General features: G+C 49.1%; 1 protein-coding gene across 9 annotated transcripts in view; it reads right to left on the bottom strand.

Moving 5' to 3' along the window:
• The window catches only part of Prrc2b (proline rich coiled-coil 2B), a 79,657-nt gene that overhangs the window by 52,755 nt on the left and 13,388 nt on the right, over positions 1-13,514 (bottom strand). The gene's annotated exons all lie outside the window — the stretch shown is intronic.

The raw sequence follows: 13,514 nt of genomic DNA, 5'->3' as shown, positions 1-13,514 counted from the left end.
TACTATAAATAGATTTTGACACACTCGGTCGCTCTCCAAGTCAAGGACAACTCTCCAAGACAGCAAACAATACTCCTGACTTCTGGCTCCAACAAAAGGCACCAACTGAAACTACTGGCAGTGCACAGCCCACCTGAGTCACAGATGCTGAGCCCGAGGGATCAAACCCCACTATGGGAAATCAACCACAGCAAGTGGCCTGGGGGTCAGGTATGGGCTCAGTGAGGTAAAAAGCCAGCACCTGGAGAACAGTAGCCATGCAACAGAGCGGGGTATGGGGGAAAACTGCATCAGCAACTCTTCTCCACTCAGACAAAACCTCAAAGACTGGAAGAAAGGTTCCATCCTTCCCATGAGTCTATTACACTCTCCTTGTTTGTCTCACGCATTCATTCCTTCCAACATTAAGCGCCCCTCCCCCAGTATTAGTGAGCTCCGTGCTCAATGAAACTGAGATTAAGGCTGACCTGCTCTACACTCGGCCTTGACTAAAGATGCTGAACTTGAAGCCTTTGCAAGAGACCATGATTTCCTAACCCTGGAAACAAAGCCACTGAGCATTACAATCACAGGGTGACTGCAAAGGTGACTGGGAGGTGGGTGTCATAGTGAGGTCTGCCACTCTGTCCTGAAGCTACCCAGGTTAGAAGAACATATCAGTGTATCTGGGAGGCACTTTATATCCAATAAGATGATGTTTATTTTATTTATTCGCTTGTTTGTTTGGTTGGTTTTTTGAGACAGGGTTTCTCTGTGAAACAGTCCTGGCTGTACTGGAACTCATTCAGCAGACCAGGCTGGCCTCAAAGTCACAGAGATCCACCTGCCTCTGCCTCCCGAGTGCTGGGATTAAAGGCGTGCGCCACCAACATCCGGCTAAGGTGATGTTTAAGATAGATGTCTACAACATGACCTTAAACTATAAGCACAGAGAACAACAATCAGTTACAACAGGCACCAAAAACAAAAGCTGATACACAGTCACTGACATCACATCTGTGCAGACCGAGCTGTGTCCCCCACAACACATACATTAAGTCACAGGTGTCAGCTCTGGCACAAATCAGGTTTTACCATCCTTCATTCCATTAGCCAACACTGGCTATACCTGAAACTGGCTGCGTGCTGGAGTGGGTGAGCACACACTATGTGCCAGGAAATGCATGGGGAGCTGCAGACACAGCCTAGTGGGTAAAGACATTGGCTGAACAAGCCTAGAGGCCTATACCCAGAACCCACAGTGGCAGGACAAAAGCAACTCTGGAAGTTGTTCTGATCTCCATGGGCGAGCGCATGCGCATGTGCATGTGCACACACACACACACACACACATTAATCTTAATTTTAAAATGCAAATGGGGGTGGTACCCACAGGTAGGGACATCCCTCTGGCCATTTTGGCACTCTCCCGTAAGGGAAAGACAGCCCTTTTTCTCGTAACAGCTACTCTGGCTATATATCAATTCCCTTCCTCATTCAATCCTAGCCCCCAGCTGTGGTCAAGGAGAGGCCCTGGAATACCAGGGTACTTGAAGGTGAACAGACTCAGTACAAGGAGTGTCACACCCATTCATGGGCGAGCCCACGGATTCAAAGAGCTATCAAATTACCAAAAAGAAAGAAGGGGGGAAAACCCACAAATGTTGGAATGGTGCAAAGTAACAGTTGCCCTGTGAGCTGGGGGTACCAAGGCCATCAGTGGAGTGCTCCAGCAGTACAACTCCTGAGTACACATACTGAGGGCAGCGCGTGAGGACCGCAAGTCCTACTCACAACAGCCAAGAGCCACAGTCAAAAGCTGTACATGGAATATTGTCTAGGCACTGAGGAGAATCAGTCATTTACAGCATCACAGATGGAAGTAGAGGGCATTGTGTTAAGTGAGGAGATTCAGGACCAAAAGGCAAAGTTCACATGGAGGCAAGATGGTGTCTGCCGCCATGACGGACGACAGCCTGAGTTCTACCCCCAGAACCCTCAGGGGAAAGAACCAACTGCCACAAGTTGTCCTCTGAAGCCCACATATCCCCATGCAATACATGTTGGAGGCCAGCCTGGTCTACAGAACTAGTTCCAGAATAGCTAGGACTGCTACACAGAGAAACCCTGTCTCAAAAAACCAAAAAAAAGTTCGAGACCAGCCTGGTCTACAAGAGCTAGTTCTATGACAGCCCCCAAAGCCACAGAGAAACCCCATCTCGAAAAACAAAAAAAGTTGACCACATTGGGCAGTGGTGGCTCATGCCTTTTATCCCAACACTCCAGAGGCAGGCGGATCTCTGGGAGTTGAAAGAAAAGTCTAGTCTACAGAGTGAGTTCCAGGACAGCCAAGGCTACACAGAGAAACCCTGTCTTGAAAAGAAAATAAGTAAAGTTGATCTCAAAGAAGTAGAAAGAAGCCGGGTGTTGGTAGCACACGACTTTAATCCCAGAGGCAGAGGCAGGTGGATTTCTGTGAGTACCAGGCCAGCCTGGTCTACAGAGTGAGTTCCAGGACAACCTCCAAACCAATACAGAGAAACCCCATCTCGAAAAACCAAAAGAAGGGAAGGAAGGAAGGCAGGAAGGCAGGAAGGCAGGAAGGCAGGAAGGCAGGAAGGCAGGAAGGCAGGAAGGCAGGAAGGCAGGAAGGAAGGAAGGAAGGAAGGAAGGAAGGAAGGAAGGAAGGAAGGAAGGAAGGAAGGAAGGAAGGAGATACGCAACATCAAGGGCAGGGTAGAGCAAGGCCTGTCACAGGACACTGTTCAGTGGGCTTGTTCAGAGCTGTATGTCCCTCAACCAAGAACAAGAGTCCTTGTCCCCAGAGCCTGATGGCAAAGGGTCTGCAAGTGTTGTTAAGCTGAGTTCTGGGTAGCATGCAGCCTGCATGGCGGAGTCATGAAGAGTCCTACAACAGGAGTAGAGAGGGTCAGTCAGGAGGTGGGACTATGAGATGCAGAACACACGTCTCCAAAGGCTGGGAGAGGACAGGAAGTGGATTCTTTCACAGAACCTCCAGCACAAGGCAGTCCTGCTGGCAGCCTGGCTTTAGCCCCGGCAGACACAGCTCAGGTTTCTAAACATCAGTCAGAAGAGAAGAAATCTGTGTTTCAAGCCACTCAATATATATAAATAGTAACTTAAATGGAGGCTAGCACATGCATGCACTAACACTACCACACACCCAACATAAGGCTATCTCTGGAACATAACAGAGGGCAAGCTGGGCATAACCACACCTCACAGCCAGCTTAGGACATGCCACATCCTGTCTTGCCTTGACACAAGGACACACACTAAATGGCAACCACACTTCTGTGGTCCCTGACCACAACAGTCTCTGGCCACTGAGAATGATCAGTGATTCCCTGTCCAGGAACCTCCTTCACAATCACAGTGTACAGGGCAGGACTTAGCACCATTAGCTTAAAATCTGAACTCTTAATTAAACACACAGTGAGACCCTATCTCCAAAATTAAAAAAAAATAAGGGAAAAAACAGAAACAAAAAGGGACACTGGTGAGAAGGAGCACGGGGCCTCTGAAGCCATTCTTGTGTAAGGATAGGTGGATTTTATACCACAGTAATACTTCTTTATTTAGGTTTCTAGACAGGGCTTCTGTGTAGCCCTAGGTGTCTTGAAAGTAGCTCTGCAGACCAGGCTGTCCTTGAACCCACAGAGATCCACCCACCTAAGCTCTGGGATTAAAAGTGTACACCACCACCGTGTAGCTATGATGAACATTTGTGTCAGAGGACAACTAACAGGACTCCATTCTCTCATCACATGGAATCCAGGGACTGAACTCAGGTCTTCAGGTTTGACAGCGAGTGCCTTCATGGCAGAGCCCCCTCTGTGTTCACATCCTTGACCAGGCACTGACCTGGTCCATGGGCAAAGAGACAGGGATAGCAGCCTACCTGGTACTCAGCGCCGAAGCCAAGAGTCACCCATCCCCACCTGAGGAGTCACAGACCAGAACCCTGAGTGTGTCCAGCCACTGCCCGATAAAGGCAGACACTACAAGCACAGGCGCGCTCTGGAGATTTTAAAAGTCTCTGAGAGGTGATAATCTGTCTCCAACTGCTTCTTGAACTGCATGTTCCCAGAAAATTCAGCCACTCAAAAAGCACTGTGTACCTGTGATGTCTTGAGTGTGGGAAGGGGGTGCCTGGGTAATCTCAACCACACGGACACAGAGCTGCTTCACAGCTGCACAAGTGCAGGCCAACGCCAGACAAGGACTCTTCGGCGCTAAACCAGCCATCTCTTCCCAGGCACTGGGGGTGTTATGGACCACCCAGTGGGAGGGGGCCCGCCCAGGCACACAGTACCAGAGGAATCACTAGGAGTCATGTTACACCAGGCTCCTTATAAAGCACTCTAGAAGGGTCTTTCAGTCTGCTACAATCCACTGCACACAACTCCAAAAGGAAACCGTAGCCGTCAGAATTCCCCCCAAATTACTTATCTTCCCCCAAAGCCTGTGGTATTTGGTCCTGGCTCAGCCTACACCCACCTGGCTCTTCTGCCTGCCTGCTGGTTCTCACAACACAGGCCAGAAGCACTGGCTGTGAGTGGGCTTTGAATCAGCTCCAGATATCTGTCCATCTTCCTCATCCACACACACTCTCGCCCACCCCAGCTCGCAGGTCAGAATGGCAGGAAGTAAGCTTGGGCAGGCAGGTCAGCGCCCAGTGCCCCACAGCCTGACTCACACCTGGGTCTATGGGGCTGGACTGGCCCAGACACTCTAGATCCTGGCTGGAGTGAGGCCCAGCCTGGCTCACACCCACAGCTGTCTGCTGCCTTCTGTTCTTTTCGTAGGTGATGAGCTCTTTTTATCTCCAAACAAAATCTAATCTGAACTCCAGTACCATAGGAAAACTGGAAGAAATCTCAGGTACTTTGCCCCGCCTGTGACCCTCCTGTCCCATAGCAACCACCTTAGGCAGTTCTACAGTGCCCTGTGCAAATACTAGTTAAAGAGATACTGTTGCTCTGAGCCAGAAGAAGGGGAAAAATTCCTCATGAAGACAGCTCTAAAGAAAGAACTAGCAAGGACAGGCCACTTAGAAGTCTAGTATGCACACTTTGGCATGTGATCTAAGATAGCCTAGGCTATGCAGGAACAAAAGCTACCAGAGAGATTCTGGATGACAAAGACACTGACACCCAGGCCACACCTCTCCAGACAGGGCCTGCCTGTCCAGCAGGTTCCGGCTGTCTGTCCTCCACAGGGTCTAGCTCCCCACACACCATTTCAACAAAGGCCATTTCCGGGTAACAGGATTAATTTCAGTCCGCTTTTGGATATATGCCAGATCAGATGGCCAGCCAGGCTATCTGGGATGGCTATAACTGGCGGGGGAAGAGACAGCTGGGCACTCAGGCTGACCACAACAGCCATGGACATTCCTAAGCACCGGGCACCCCCCCCCCCAGGCACTCAGGTGCCCCGGACTCTATACAACACCCTTTTTAGAAGACACCATTTGACAGAGTAGGGCATTCATGTCCAGTTGTCAGGACAGACAGATTTTGTCCAAGGTCAAAAGGTCCAGGGCCTAGTAGACTCCAGGCTGTGGCTGCTGCGGCACTGGTGTGATTAGAGCAGGCAGGATGGACTGACAGCGGCCACCTGCTGCACTGGCCGCCTGCAGGTGACGGTACTGGATGCCATATCCCAGCACTTGGGAGGCAGGGGGATGAGAAAACAAGAAGCGATATGACTGGGCGAAGAGAGGAATACAAGGTGGGCATAGACAGGTCTCATCCCTTTGCAGGCTGAGGGAGGGGCTGGCGAGGTAAGAAGTGGCTGTGGCTGGCTCCTTTGTCTATCGGGTCTTTCAGCATTTACCCTGTATTTGATCTGGGTTTTTGTTATTAAGACCAACTAGAATTCATGCTACACATGTGGTTGAAGATGTGATACCTCACCGCCCTGATTTGGGGCTCTGAGGACATTTCCCACCATGATGGAGTCTCCCTCTGGAATCTTACAACACTTATGTAAGTCACATTTGGTCATGGTGCTGATCACAACCAATTAGTAACTAACACACTGACTGCCAAGCTTGCTCTCCAAACCCACTCCTTCAAGGTGTCCTCTGACCTCCTCAAAAAGCACTGTGTCACCGGGCGTTGGTGGCGCACGCCTTTAATCCCAGCACTCGGGAGGCAGAGGCAGGCGGATCTCTGTGAGTTCGAGGCCAGCCTGGTCTACAAAGTGAGTTCCAGGACAGCCTCCAAAACCACAGAGAAACCCTGTCTCGAAAAGCCAAAAAAAAAAAAAAAAAAAAAACGCTGTGGCATGAGTGTGTCCAAACACATCACAAACACATGCAAATTATTTTTTTGTTTTTCGAGACACGGTTTCTCTATTGTTTGGAGGCTGTCCTGGAACTCACTCTGTAGACCAGGCTAGCCTTGAACTCACAGAGATCTGCCTGCCTCTTCCTCCCGAGTGCTGGGATTAAAGGCATGTGCCACCAATGCCCAATGCAAATTCTTAAATGTAACAAAAATTATACTTAAATCTTCATAAATTTACTCATTAAATCTCACTCAAAAATTAAAGAATTAATACCATAAAATCCAAGCAGAAGATCAGAATATCATCATTGTGCCAGTATCTGCCAAAAAGCTATTGCCTAAGGAAGGCCCCAGAGCCAGGAGTGGTGATGCATGTACTAGCAGTTACAAGCAGAGACAGGAAAACTATTAGTTGAGGCCATCCTCAGCTATAAAACAAATTCAGGGGCAGCTCTCAACTACACTGGCTATCCTGCCAAAAAGGATTATTTTTTTAAAGATTCCACTGTTAGCCAGGCACAAATGGTGCATGCCTTTAACCCCAGCACTCGGGAGGCAGAGGCAGGTGGATCTCTGTGAATTTGAGACCAGCCTGGACTACAGAGTGAGTTCCAGGACAGTCAGGGCTACACAGAGAAACCCTGTCTCTAAAAACAAACAAACAAAATCCGTTGGAGAGATGGCTCAGTGGTTAAGAGACTACTGCTCCTCAGAGGACCTGGGTTCTTAGTTCCTAGCATCCACATGGCAGCTCACACATTCTAACCCAGTTCCACCTGCATCCATTTGGGAAAAAAACTCATACACATAAAATAAAAATAAGTCTTGAATAATAACAAAAGGAAGCACAAAACAAGCTGGGCATGGTTGGGCACAGCTTTAATCCCAGCACTTGGGAGGCAGAGGCAGGCGATCTCTGTGAACTCAAGGTCAGTCTGGTCTAAAGAACTAGTCCAGGAGAGCCAATGCTACACAGAGAAAACCCTGTCTCAAAAACAAAGATTCAGTTGCTTATTTCAGATATTTCAAGGGTCACAGGCCAGCACACACCTCAGGCACTGGACCACTTGGGTTGTAGAACACAGACACATTGAGCAGCCATCTGGTACACCAAGAGCAGGAAGTCCCCTAACGTCTCACACACACACACAGCGCCAGACAACAAATACATTCACCTGCAACTGCTTGGCCTTGCCCAATGCATCACCATAGTGTGTAAGCATCACAAATAAAAACATACACGGGAGCAAAAACCCCTCATTCACAAAGGAGGAGCTGAGCTGAGCAAGGCTAAGGCTTCCTGACCTCCAGTGTAGAGAGGAAATGAAGATGAATCCAAGAGAGAAGGATCACCAGACACATCAGAATGGGCCAGCCTCAGTGCGTTGCCTCAGGGCCTCACTCAGCAGGAGCACGAGGCAGGCAGCATTCGCCACACCCTGGCATTCATTCAGAGAAGCAGGACGCAAGGCTTGAGGGATGCCTCAGCAGTTGAGTGCACAGCGCTCTCAAGATCGGAGCTCAATTCCCAGCAACATGTCAGGTGGTTCATAAGCTCCAGGGGATCTGACCCTCTTCTGGCCTCTGCAGGCACCTGCACTCATGTGCAAACCCTCACACAGACACAAACACACAGACATACAATACTCTTAATCTAAAAATAAACTAGGGAGTGAAAAGACGGCTCCATGGTTAAGAGCTCTGGCTGCTTTTGCTGAGGACCTGGGTTTGGTTCCCAGCACCCACATGGTGGCTCACAACTGTCTGCGATTCTGGTTCCTGGGGACCTGACACCCTCCTCTAGATTCTGTGGGTACCAAGCACACACTTGGTGAAACATACACACGCAGGCAAATAAGAGTAAATCCTTTCAAAAATCTGAATACATCTTCAAAGAAAGAAAGAACAGCAGGGGTAGGGAGCAGGTGAGCCGGCTGGGCAGATGCAAGCGCCTGTCGGCCTGAGTTCCGTCAGGTGGAAGGAGAGAACTGACGCCCAGCCTAAGGCTTCCCACATGTCTCCGTTCTCTGAGCCAGAAGCTGGCCCATGTAGACAGCTGAGCCCAGGCCTGAAACACTACAACCAAGTCTTTCAGCTGTGGAAGACCTTGCCACAAACGATCTGCTTGTGGATCCCTGAGTTCAGGGCCAGTCTGATGTACAGAGCAAGTTTCAGGATAACCAGGGCTACAAAAAGACCCTGTCTCAAAACAAACAAACAAACAAACAAACAAACAAACAAACAAAAAACAAAAACAAAAAAACCTGCTTCAAAATGAGCCAGAAGAAACAGGTCTGAATGTGGGTTTCAGTAAGCCAGGGTTTATTACAGAGCTATTAGATACCACCAGAGGACTCCAAGCCCAAAGATGCACCAAAAACTAAAATAAGAAAGGGAGCCTCGCTGGTCGGTGGTGGTGCACGCATTTAATCCCAGCACTCAGGAGGCAGAGGCAGGTGGATCTCTGTGAGTTCGAGGCCAGCCTGGTCTACAGAGCGAGTTCCAGGACAGTCTTGAAAACAATACAGAGAAATCCTGTCTCGAAAAACCAAAAAAGATTCGAGGCTGGGCTGGACCGACAGCATCGAAAACAATACAGAGAAACCCTGTCTCGTAAAAACCAAAAAAGAAAAAAGAAAAAGAAAAATGAAGGGAGCCTCTTCCCAGGCCCAATTCTCCTGCACTTAGCTCACAAGCCCTTTCCGCATGCCTGACCACACACTGATCTCCAGTCCTGGTCTGCAGTCCCTTCTTCCACCAGGGTCACAGTTCAGATAGCAACTGGTTCACGCTGAGCACAGCTCATCCACTTTCCCACCGCCTCAACACCACTTGACACTTGTCCCGGGTCACATCTCTGAAACACTGGGTTTGCAGCTTGCCTCCACCCCACAATGGTTGTGACTTAAGGTCAGAAACCTCAGGGCTAAATAAAGAATGAAAGGGTCCTGCCTAGCCTACACACACACACACACACACACACACACACACACACACACACACACACACACACACGGTCTAGTCGTCTATTCTTAGGAACAAGACAATGAGTTGAGTGTGGTGATCTACAAAGCCCAGCACTAAGGCTGAAGAAGGAGGACGGAGAGTTTCAGGTCAACCTTGGGCTACGCAGAGCAAAAACAGCACACGACCTGGGTTTCTCTGTCTAGACTGTCAGCACCCACCCTGTGGACATCACAGCAGCTCTCATCTCTAGCCACTGAGAACTCAGCTTCTGCCACCTTGGGCTCCTTCCTGTGCTAGGCAGGCTTGCTCTAGCTGCCCCAACCCCTGCTCCCCTGTACACCGGGTTCCTGTCCCCACACTGCTGTGCATCTCCTGAAATCATGACAACGAAGCCGTGATGGCATGAGTCAGTCCCTGTATGAGCCCATAGAAACCTGGTGTCCTGTAATTCTCGAAAGATTCTCTTGAGAGCACAGTCCACTGTGACTCCATTTTAAACACCACCAAACTGCCCCAGTTTCAAGGGACACAGGGACAATAAGCGTGGATGCTCACCAGCTCTGTTTGGTTTTCTCCCATAACATCTTTTTTCTTTTTAAATAACCAATGAAACACACACTTGATAGAGCTTTAAAATTTTCATGTATGCATGCAGGTGTCCCTAGCACTCACAAAGAAGTCAAGCCCAGCTGTACAAGATGTAATTCCAGCACTAGGAGGCTCACTAACAAGCCAACCTAACCCAAACGGCTCGCTTCTGGCTCCATGAAACCCTGACTCGGGCCCTAAAGCAGAGTGACAGAGGAAGAGGAAACATTCTCCTCTGGCTTTCTACATCTGGCAAAGCACAGATGCCCACACAGTTATATGCCGCCCCCACCCCCTCACACACACACACAGACTTAATCCCGACAAGTCCCACCCAGGCACATGACCCCAGGTCTCTCCGCCAGGCAAAGCTGCCCCAATTCTCAGGAATACTCTGCCATAATGTCAGTTACCTGCTTCTGGTTACTAACTCTCTTCGTCTATGGTTTGGGTTCTCATCTCAAGAGTTCAATGAAGGCTGGTATGTAGCTCAGTGGCAGAGTGCTGACCTAGAACATACAAGACCCCAAGTTCCGTCCCCAGCACAGAAAAAAATTATTTAAAAAAAACAACAAGAAGCTAGGTAGCTGCAGCACACACCTTTAATGCCAGCCCTTGGGAGGCAGAGGCAGGCAGATCTCTGTGAGCCAGCCTAGTCTACAAAGAGCACTTCAGGACAGCCAAAGAAACTGTCTCAAAAACACAATAGACAGACAGACAGATAAGATAGATAGGTGGAGTTTTTTTGGGGGGGAGGGAAGAAAACCATAACCTATAAAGCTCACAAGGCATTGTAACCAAGTTCTAAACAGACTTGCTAACTGTGTGTACACGTGTGTATATGGGAAATTTAAAGAAGAAACTAGAGACAGACAAGCAGAGAGACACTCAGAGGCTGCCATCCGGCCAGCTGCAGCTGTCCCTGAGTGGGCCAGCTGGAACTGTTTACACGAAAGTCTCTCTGGGGATGATGTCACCCACAGTAAGCTGGAATTTGGGCAGCCAGGGCTGAGATTTCTGGGCCTCAGGCAGGAAACTTTCTCCAACCTGTCTACCTTCCAGTCACTGCCTCCTCAGTTCAACTCAACCCAGCACAAGCAGGCAAGGCCCAGGAGTATTCCCATGATCCCCCAGGAGCAGCCTGGCTGCTCTGGGAACTCCCACCTCATGGAGGTGAGGTGGGGCCTCTGGCAAAGGCTTCTCGGGATAAAAGGAGCCAGTGGGGACAGATGGCTACTTCGGAGTCAGTGCCAGGTGACATGCCAACACTTCAAATGAACACAGAGCCTGTGCTACTGAAGACTTCAGCTTCTGTGCCCTGGTGCTCTCCTTAGAGGGGCAGTGTAGGCACTGGGAGGAGGCTGTGACACATGACTTTCATCTGGGACTCTAAATGCTCATCTAAAAAAATTGCCACTAGTTACATTCTGCTGGACCCAGAAAAACACCATCTCGACATCCAGGGGGTTCACTCTGCTCAAAGACTGCATACTCTTCTAGAACCCTCCAAAAGGAAAATGAACAAACGAAATTCTGGGGCATGGCAGCAGCAGACTGACATGCTACAAGGTAAGGGCTGCAGAGAGGACTGTCCTATTAGGAGGGAGCACCCCAGAGTACCAGGGAGTGGTGGCTGTCTCTGAAAGGAAGAGGACCAAGCAAGTGTCAGCCGATCCCCACTGGGTAAGCAGGCTAAGAAAGGCCAAAGGACATGGGGGCTGGACAGGGCGCCAGCAGAATAAGCGAAGCGAGAGAAGCCAGGAGGAGCCTGCCACAGCCGTGTCCTCTCTCTCCCTACATCCCAGCAAGGCAGACTCTCTCTCTCTCTCTCTCTCTCTCTCTCTCTCTCTCTCTCTCTCTCTCTCTCTCTCTCTCTCTCTCTCTCAAGAATGAAAAGAAAAAAATCATAATCAGGGATTAAATAAAGGATGAAAGGGGCCGGGCGTTGGTGGCACACGCCACTGGCCTCTGCCTCCTGCCTTCCCGCTGTTGGGATTAAAGGTGTGCACCACTATGCCTAGCTTTTGTCTCTGTTACTCCCTGGTTGGTAATGGTGAGTGCTGCATGCTCCCAGCAACACATACTACTTTTCACAGAGTCATGACAAGGTCATGGACTAGAAGCTGAAAAACTATGAGCCAAACTAAACCTTTCTCCTTGTTAAAGTAACTTAACACAGGTAGGTGGTACAGTAACAGGAAGGTGACTAGCACACAGGGGCTGAGACAGTAGATTATCTCAAGTAGTGCCATCTGCTTCTAGACATTCCTTTCCATCAGCTCAATGGCCTGTCCCTTTTGCCCCTATGTCACTGCCTTCATTACTGCAGCTTTGGCGAATCTTCTTCATACCTAGTGGGACAGTCCCTCAGCTCTGTTTTTCAGGAATGCTCTGATTATTCTTGGCTTTTTGCATTTTCAAAGAAATTTGAGAAATCAGTTTACCTATTTCCAAACAAATGCCAACAGGGAAAGAAAAAGCCTGCTGGGATTGTCCCTGGAATTACATGAATCTAGAGATCAATTTAGGCAGAAATTACACCCTTAAAGGACCCATGGGTTGGCAAGCATGTGGGGCCATGGCAGCTTTCTGCACTGACAGCACTGTGCTAATCAAGCTGTGACTGGGATTCACCTGCGCCACTGCCACACCCTGCCTGTGACTGACAAAACACACACACACACACACACACACACACACACACACACACACACACAAGACCCAAGACTAATAATGATCTGGAGGAGCTAAGCAGAAATAGATCAGATGCCCACCACCCACTACGGCGAGCAAACACTATATTCACAGAACCAAATACTATTCAGTAGTGAGAACAAACAAATACAAGGGTACGTGAATGAAACCCACAAATACAGTTTTGGATGAGAGACACAGTAAAGAGTGAAGACAGCCACTCTACAAAGGTGGGGGACAATCCACACATAAAAAATATAAATGGCATGAACTTATTGCAGAGCAAGTTCAAGATGAAGTCATAAACACGAAAGTGAAAAGATATACGTAAATTCTCACAGCCTGGGGATGGTGCAGAAGACATCAGGTCACAAAGCAGAACACAGACATGTGACATGTTCAGAGAGGAGCTCTATCTCACTCGAAGGAAAGTCCCAAATTCAGACAAGCAAACAAAATCTTCAATCACAGAGCCTAAAATAATTAAAACAGAAGCCGGGCGGTGGTGGTGCACGCCTTTAGTCCCAGCACTCGGGAGGCAGAGGCAGGCGGATCTCTGTGAGTTTGAGGACGGGCTGGACTGACAGCCTCCAAAACAATACAGAGAAACCCTGTCTCGTAAAACCAAAAAAACAAAAACAAAAACAAACAAACAAACAAACAAAAAAAAAACAGAAGCCAGGTATGATGGCCCATGCCTATGATCCTAGCACTAAGGAGGCTGAGGCAGCAGGACTGCTGTTAGTCCCAGGCCAGCTGGGCTACACAATAAGACCTTGTCTAAATAAATAAGAAAAGGAAAGACAGAAGAAAAGAAAGCTTCAGCCAGGTGGTATTGGTGCACCCCTTTAATCCCAGCACTGAGAGGCAGAGGCAGACGGATCTCTGAGTTTGCCTGGTCTACAGAGTGAGTTCCAGGTCAGCCAAGGCTACACAGAGAAACCCTGTCTAGAAAAACAAACAGAAAAG

Source organism: Mesocricetus auratus, unplaced genomic scaffold (assembly GCF_017639785.1).
Source record: "Mesocricetus auratus isolate SY011 unplaced genomic scaffold, BCM_Maur_2.0 Super-Scaffold_100172, whole genome shotgun sequence".
Lineage (NCBI taxonomy): Eukaryota > Metazoa > Chordata > Mammalia > Rodentia > Cricetidae > Mesocricetus > Mesocricetus auratus.
This window is presented reverse-complemented; position numbering and strand designations above follow the sequence as displayed.